The following is a 9488-nucleotide window of genomic DNA, read 5'->3' on the forward strand; positions in this document are numbered from 1 at the left end:
TTTCCTAAGTCACTATGCCTTAAAGAGGTTGTGGTATCAGTAGGATACATTCCATAATGCCCGTAACGAGTTTAAGTTCATATTATGCCCCGTAGGGGTATTTCGGCCTTTTTAAAGATTATAAAAGAGGTTTCTGAGTTCTACAGAAAATCTGAGTTTCCCGAACAGTTTATAAAGTCTAAAATACTTTATTTATTATTTAAAACTAGTAGCAACTGGAATCGGGTCAAAAGACCTTGTAGAACTCAAGTTATGTCCGAAAAGGGTATATTCGGTATTTACCGAACCGTTGCCATAACCGCAGGTTATGAGCAGGCTAAAAATAATTAAAAATCTTTAAAAATCCCAAAATATTATTTTACATCAGTGTGTAAAAGGTTTGGTGTCGAAATCCGGGTTTAGATAGGCGTTATGCTAATTGCGCTATTAAATTACTAAAGTTTCCGTAATTTGCGCTATTTAGCATAACTCCTATTCTGGACCTCGGATTGACGTGAAATTTTAGGGACATGCTTAGAAATCAGTAACTAAGGTTATGATTCTTTCACATGTCCGAAATTCTCGTTTTAAATTAAAAAGGGCGTTACGGTCAACTTTTAAGCATTTAACGGAAATGTGTAAAAGACTCGGACAAACAACGAACCGGTCACAGAGGGTTATACCATCATGTAACCTGGTCCTAAGAGAGTCCTAAGGCATATCTAAATCAAACTTTAACGGGTCAGAACTAAAGTCAAAGCAAAAGTCAAAGCTTTTGCGACTTTCGGTTCCGAACCGGGTCAAAACAGTAAATGGTCGGATCAAACAAGCTTAGACTAGTTAATATACTTATTATCATGTTTTATGAGTGTTTAAACAGGTTACATATCATCTACATTACCGATTATGCAAGAAATTGCAAAATAGCATTTCTGTTGACTTTTTCTAAGCACGTTTGACTCGACATTTGGATTAGTTAGAGTGGGAATCAGAGGGTGCCCTTTTAGAGGTTTAAAGCCCACATGATTACCATCATATAACTATCTTTGATTCGACAAACCACTAGACCATTTGTGATTTATCGTGTCACACCCCGATTTCCACGTGTCACCGGTGGGCCCGGTGTGGGGTACAGTGACGTAGTTGGCATCGTCATAGACAATCAACACAATATAATAATGCACAGCGGAAGCAGAATAGATACATTTCAACTTTAATTAAAATGACATAATAACATCATACGTAGTTGAAACGGATCCACAGGCGGATCAAATAAAATAAGATAAAAATTGTTCAACAGATATTTTGTCGTTCGAGCTTGCGAGACTATAGTGGACGCTCTTAGGAAACAGCCAGCCTAATTTCGTATAGTACCTGCACTTAACCTTTTGGGAAAAATACGTCAGTTTACACTGGTAAATACAAATCGACTGACTCATTTTGAAAATGATTGAAAATTGATTTAAATGCACAAGGCATAAATATTTTTATTAACTTGGGATAATTATGCAATATAAACTTGTGAACGAATTACATGCACTCGTATCTTTGGTGGCCCGGGATCTACTGTCCGGGCTAAAGATTAAATGACACACCACATTAAAGAGTTATACACGCCGAGTGTACGCCTACACCCCGTGCTCTGGTCGTGGCCATCTCGTAAGATAATGCCAAGGATATCCGGGACACGGTCAATAACCCCCAAAGCCTAAAGTAAGACAAGACTGTTTAAACGAGTCGCACAAGCTATTCAAGACTGTACACCCATAAGGCGCAGGACTTGTGCGCCCGATCAAGCGGTATTTTAAATACCGTACCCCAAGCCCGTATAGGGAAAATAAGTCAAAATGTATTTACCTGAGCAAGTATGTAACACAAACGGTAAGTGTGGTAGCTTTTACTGGGCCTCCTAATCTGGAACAAAGGTTTATAATAACCTATTAGATTTCTAACGGGTCTTTTTATTTAAGCCTAAGCTTTGACCGGTTAGTTTTAAGTATGATACGGTTTACGCACGATTAAGCGAAAGACCGGATAGAATGTGATTTAGACCCGACAAGTTTGAATACTTGTATAATATGGGTATACTAAATACATTCTGGATTTTGAGATAAATATGATAACGTTTGACCCGTTTCGGTCAATTTACGCAAACTAGTTACGTAAACCGAACCGAACGCAAAAAGGGCGTTATGGGTAGCCAAAAGAGTCAAATGCAAGTTTCCTGAGATAATATGCTTTAAATATGATATAACATCAATAAGTCATGTTCTATTATGCCCCGAATAGTTTTAAACTCAATTTATGCCTTAGAAGGGCATTTTGGTCATTTAAAAGATTATAAAAGAGTCAAATTAGAAATCTGAGTTTCGGGTCTGGTTTATACAGTAAATATACTCTATTTAACATATTATATCAGTAGGGTATGACCCATATACCAAACTTAACGTTTAAAAATCAAACTATGCACCGTAGGGGTATTTTAGTAATTTCACAAGGGCTAAAACTGCCAAAACTGGAAATCTGAGTTCATATACTTATACTTACTGTTATTATATGAAAATATACTAATTACATCAGTAGGTATAAGTCTTATATGTTAAAAATGAGTAATACGCTTACTATGCGCTAAAAACGCTTAAAATACGATTTAGAGGCGTTTCCGGGTTTTCAAAATAAATCTGGGATTTTTATATTTCCAGAATACTTAAAATAATTTATTTAACATATAAAATCAGTAGGAAAAGGTTTCGGGTCAAAAGAATGTGTAAAACTCATTTTATGGCCTAAATGGTCAAAACCGTCATAAACCGAAATAACTAAGCGATCTAAGATACGATCAGCCAAAAATTAAATAAAAATCATCTAAAATCCCAAAATATTATATTACATCTGTTGGTAAAAAGTTTCGTATCAAAACGTGGCCTGAAATTGGTTATATGCGAAAAGGGCCGTTTATGTAATTTAAGAACATAGTTTTACGCTAATGGCCATAACTCAAAATCTGGACCACCAACTGATCCGAAATTTTCGGTGCAAGTTTATATATTAGAAATAAAGATTTCTACTCTTTCACTTTTCCAAAAATCACGTTTTATATCAAAAAGGGCAAAATAGTCAACTTTTAAGCATAATCGGAAACATGCATTTGAATCGGCTAAGTATAGACTCAATCAACAAAAATTCCAGAAAGTTTTACCAAAATAAAAATGGTCAAAAATACTCTCCAATACAGATCTCAAACATGCATGTACGAATCCGAATCGATAGTCTACGAAATAGTCGTTTTACAAGACTTTCGGCTCCGATTCGTATTTATACTAAAGATTGTCGAGTTGATCATTGTAAAACACATTCTTATATTCATTATAAAGCTATCTATGATGATCAAACAGATTGCATGTTATTTATATTACCATTTAAGCTATTTTTCTCAAAAATCACTTCTGTTGACTTTTTAGAATCACGTTTGACTCGACAATTAGCATGCATATAGTGGGATTCAGATAATACCCTTTAGAGGGTTTATTTCCCACATAAATACCTATATATATCTGGTTTCAATTCGAGAAAAGACTGAGTGAAACTCGTTTAATCAGAAAGTCAAAGTATAAGAACAATCAGTTTGACTTTTACTAATAATCGATGCAAGAACGAATTAAGGACTGAAATAGGAGCTTACAAAGGTCCTATTGATGCTTAGTTAACACTAGGAATCGGCCTTGATGCTCAGATTAGCTCCAGAAGTCTGCCTTGAAGGTTCTTGCAAATGAGAGCTTCTTGATCACAAAGGGAATGCCAAGAAAATGAGCTTTGATCTGCTTTAAAGCTGAATTCAGAGGCTTGGGAGTAGCACACTGTTGTCCTAGCCATGCAAGACATCTAATTGGAGCAAAAGGAGGTGGCCACAGCTGTTTACAACTTGAAATTCGGACTTAAAATGAGATTTTCGCGAATTTTTGGTACTGGGGGTCTCACGCGGCCCGCTTGGGTCAGTCCAGGCGGGTCGCCTGACCTGCTGATCAGCCAACAACTTTCAAACATTGACAGCTTTGGTCCCTGGACTTGCACGCGATGTTTCGGCTACTTTTCTCGACCCGTAAACCCCCAAACTTGGTTTTTAAGAACCTTGGGACATTTACCTACATGGTAATGTCCTCGGATAACTTTGCGCTCAACCGAAAAGCCATGAAATTCGACGTTGGCGCTTTTAGTCCTTCAAGTACGGTTTTGGCCATAACTTTCTCATACGTTGACGAAACTTCACGAAATTTTAACCACATATTCTAGTGAGTATATTTTAGCTTCTCAAAGCTTCGGGTCTGCCAAAAGTTCACTCAGAGGTATAAATTAAACATGTTGACACTTTTGGCCCCTATAGTTTGAAATACTTCACTTTTGTGCAATTTCCGCGCCGTATGATCCATGAACCATCCGTTTAAGGTTATAAACATTATGTAGGGTTATCATAGAGTCTATTTATCCATTGTTGACACTTTGGACCCTTACGTTCCATAGTTTTCACTGTTTGTCACTTTTAGTCCCTCTAAAGTATACTTTCACATACCGGAACCTTATGACACGTGTCAAGACTTTATTGGACGAAATTTTTCGAGGTGTTACATCCTCACCCCCTTAAAAGAAATCTCGTCCCCGAGATTTACTGAAACAAATGTGGGTATTTCTCTTGCATCGTGGATTCCACTTCCCACGTGTATTCGGGACCTCTACGGGCATCCCATTTGACCTTAACAATAGGCACGTGCTTCCTTCGAAGCTTCTTTACCTGTCGATCCTCAATCGACAAAGGTTTTTCCACAAATTTCAGACTCTCGTCTATGTGTATATCCGTATGCGGTATAACCAGTGATTCGTCAGCGAAACACTTCTTCAAATTACAGATGTGAAACACATTATGAATAGCGTTAAGCTCTTCAGGCAAGTTTAACTTGTAAGCGACTGGCCCGACACGTTCGATAATCTCGAAAGGTCCTATGTATCTCGGGCTTAGCTTGCCTTTCTTTCCAAATCGCATCACACCCTTCCAGGGCGATACTTTAAGCAATACTTTTTCACCTACATCGAAGTGAAAATCTTTGCGCTTAGGATCCGCATAACTTTTCTGCCTATCCCTGGCAGCCTTCAAACGATCGCGAATCTGAACGATCTTGTCTGTCGTCTCAAAGACGATATCTGGTCCTGACAGCTGGACTTCTCCAACTTCTGCCCAACAAATGGGTGATCTACACTTTCTACCGTATAGGGCCTCAAAAGGCGCAGCCTTTATGCTGGAATGGTAGCTATTGTTGTAGGAGAATTCAATCAGTGGTAGGTTCTTATCCCAACTACCACCCAAATCGATCGCACATGCACGAAGCATGTCTTCCAAGGTTTGAATAGTACGCTCGCTCTGTCCATCAGTCTGAGGATGATAAGCCGTACTAAAATTCAAACGAGTGCCCAACGATTGTTGGAAACTCTTCCAAAAATGCGACGTATATCTAGTATCTCTATCGGAGATAATAGATATAGGTATACCATGTAATGCTACAATCTTATCGACGTATAATTGAGCTAACATATCGGAGCTATACGTCTCCTTGATGGGTAGAAAATGAGCTGACTTAGTCAGTCTATCTACAATGACCCATATGGTATCATTTCCCTTTTTCGTCTTCGGCAACTTGGTGATGAAATCCATTGTCACCATTTCCCATTTCCACTTGGGAATTTCAGGTTGCTGAAGCAAACCTGACGGCTTCTGATGCTCAGCCTTGACTTGCGCACAAGTCAAACATTTAGCTACATGCTCAGCTACTGACTTTTTCAAACCAATCCACCAGTAGTTTGCTTTCAAATCCTGGTACATCTTATCAGCTCCAGGATGAACGGAATATTAGAGCTGTGGGCTTCCTGGAGGATAACATCCCGAAGTCCTCCATAAACTGGAACCCATATTCGTCCGTTTAGTCGTAGCATTCCATCTTTGTCGTAGGATAACTGCTCCTCAGTTACTCCTAACTTCTCTGCAGGATAGTTAGCTTCCAACACAGCTTCCTTCTGTGCAGCTAACACCCTTTCATTCAAATTATTTCTTATTTCAATGCGCTTGGCATTGATTCTGATTGGTTTCACCCTTTCCTTTCTGCTTAAGGCGTCGGCAACTACATTTGCCTTGCCTGGATGGTATCTTATCTCGCAGTCATAATCATTTAGAGTTTCCATCCATCGCCTTTGACGCATGTTCAATTCCTTCTGATTGAACAAGTGTTGAAGACTCTTGTGATCTGAATATATTATACACTTGGTTCCATACAAGTAATGTCTCCATAGCTTCAAAGCAAACACAACCGCACCCAATTCCAAATCGTGGGTGGTGTAATTCTTCTCGTGCACCTTTAGCTGGCGAGAAGCGTAGGCAATGACTTTGCCTTTCTGCATGAGTACGCAACCCATGCCAGTATGTGATGCGTCACAATACACCACAAATTCCTCTATTCCATCAGGCAATGTCAACACTGGCGCATTGCTCAGCTTCTTCTTCAGAATATCGAAGGATTCCTGCTGCTTAGGGCCCCAATCGAACTTAATCTTCTTACGAGTCAACAAAGTTAGGGGCGCAGCAATTCTTGAAAAGTTCTCGATAAATCGCCTATAGTATCCTGCCAATCCGAGGAAACTGCGACTCTCGGTGGGAGTCTTCGGCTCCTGCCAGTTCATGACTGCTTCTACTTTAGCGGGATCTACTTGGATACCATGCTCGCTTACAACATGTCCAAGGAATTGGACTTCTCGAAGCCAAAATTCACACTTCGAAAATTTGGCATAAAGATTCTCCTGATTCAGAAGTTTGAGAATACAACGAAGGTGTTTCTCATGGTCAGCTTGGCTCTTCGAGTAGATAAGGATGTCGTCAATAAAGACGATAACGAATTTATCTAAATAGGGTTTGCAGACACGATTCATGAGATCCATGAATGCGGCTGGTGCATTGGTGAGCCCAAACGGCATCACTAGGAACTCGTAATGTCCATAACGAGTCCTAAACGCGGTCTTATGCACATCTTCGTCTTTGACCTTTAACTGATGATAACCTGACCTCAGGTCAATCTTGGAGAAATAGCTTGCTCCCTGCAACTGATCGAACAGATCGTCGATCCTGGGTAATGGATATCTATTCTTGATAGTGACCTTGTTAAGCTCACGGTAATCGATGCACAGACGCATCGACCCATCCTTCTTCTTAACGAACAAGATTGGCGCTCCCCAAGGAGATGAGCTAGGTCTAATAAAACCTTTAGCTAACAAATCATCCAACTGCGTCCTCAACTCCTTCATCTCCGTTGGTGCCAATCTGTATGGTGCTCTTGCTACAGGCGCAGCGCCTGGAATGATGTCTATCCGAAACTCCACTTGCCTATCTGGTGGCAAACCGGGTAGTTCTTCAGGAAATACTTCAGGATATTCCGAGATAACAGGAATATCTTCAATCTTCGGCTTCGGCTCATCAATGGTAACTTGTGCCATATAAATGATACATCCTTTCTGCATGCATCTGGATGCCTTGAGCATGGACACCTGCTCCGGCAATCCATGCTGGGTGTCTCCTTGAATAGTAAGTGACTCACCAGACGGAGTCATAACTATTACTTGCTTTCTATTGCACAGAATCTGGGCTTGGTTACTCGATAACCAATCCATGCCTATCACTATATCAAATCCAGCTAGCTTAAAGGGAAGCAAGGATAACGGGAAAGAATGATTCCTAATGGATATAACACATCCATCTAGAACAGTCGAGGCGGTTTCTATGGTTCCATCGGCTAATTCCACCTCATATTTCACACTTAGGGTTTTAACAGGAAGGTTCAACAATTTACAAAACTTACCATCTACAAACGACTTATCAGCTCCTGAATCAAACAAGACTCTAGCAAAAACATCATTTACAAGAAACGTACCTGTAATGACGTTGTCGTCAAGAACTGCCTCCTTGGCATCCATTCTGAAGACTCTCGCATTAGTCTTCTTCCCATCATCTGCTTTCTTCGCATTCTTTGGGCAGTTGGGCCGAATGTGCCCTTTCTCGTTGCAACCAAAACAAGTTGCATCCTTCATTTTCTTGCAATCCACAGCTTTATGATCTGTGGACTTGCAGATCCCACAACGTTTCTCGAAAGACTGGGACTTAGACTCCTGCCTACATCTCCCAAAGTGATGCCTCCTACAAACCTTGCATTTGGGTTTCTCACCCGACTGACGATCTCCTTTCTTAGATCCCGACCCTTTTTGGTGGTCGTTGCTCCCTCTGTGTCGTTTCTCAGACCTTCGTGAGGTGTCATCCTCACGTTTCCTTTTGTTTTCTTCTGAGCTCTTAATAGCTCTCAATCTGACCACATCTTGAGTGAGAGAGAGGGATAGATCGGCTACTGATCTAAATGTAGTAGGCCTTGAAGCCTTGACGCTTGCCTTTATCTCCGGTGCCAGACCCCCAATAAATCGAGCAATCCTACGCGGCTCCGGGGTCACTAGATAAGGCACTAAACGAGACAAGGTGTTGAACGTAGTGAGATATGCCTGACAATCGAGGTTTTTCATAACCAGGGATACGAAATCCGATTCTATTCTTTCGACCTCATGCTGCGGACAGAAATTCTCCTTGATCAGTGCTACAAACTGATCCCATGTCATGCTATACAGAGCGGTCTTTCCAGTAGCTTGTAGAAGCGACTTCCACCATGCTAACCCGTCTCCCTTGAACGACTGGGACGCGTACTTCACAACATCCCTATCAGCACACCCGCTGATATCAACCACAGTATCCATCTCATCAATCCACGTCATACAATCGACGGCTCCCTTTTCCCCAGTGAAATCTCTGGGCTTGCAAGATACGAAATACTTGTACGTACAGGACCTACTGTGCGTATCATGCTTCATCTTAACTTCTTGCCTTGGGATGCTGCTGTGGTTGGAGGAGTGATTATCATCCTCATCCTTCTTCGGCTCACTCTTTTTAGAAGGTGGCTTACTATGAGCCTCAGAATGAGTCTTGGGCTTTACGTGCGTTACTGTTCGGGTTCTACTCCGAGTACCGCTAGATTCCCTGAATTGCCTATCCATAGCTTTGGCAACAGCGTTATCTATCAGTGCTTGCAATTCCGCACCAGTGACGTGAATCTTTGCATTATCTGAGGGTTCCCCAGAATGACTGTTGGTCTCCTCCGATTTGGCCATTGTAGCTTTAAGCTGCAATAAAGGACAAGGTCTATTTAGAAACCTAACAGTATTATCGTCCTAGACGAATCATTAACCATGGTATTAATAACCATAATAGATAATTTAATAAATTTCATTCAGGCTCTTACTAGCAATCAAGGAATGAAAATATATATATTGGCACCATAGGCCTAGTCACTTCGGACAATTACTAAATTATAAATTTAGATTTTTATAGGATTATAAATTGTATAATTAAACAAATAATCCTTTACTAGGCAGAGAGTCAT

This window comes from Helianthus annuus, chromosome 7, assembly GCF_002127325.2.
Source record: "Helianthus annuus cultivar XRQ/B chromosome 7, HanXRQr2.0-SUNRISE, whole genome shotgun sequence".
NCBI lineage: Eukaryota > Viridiplantae > Streptophyta > Magnoliopsida > Asterales > Asteraceae > Helianthus > Helianthus annuus.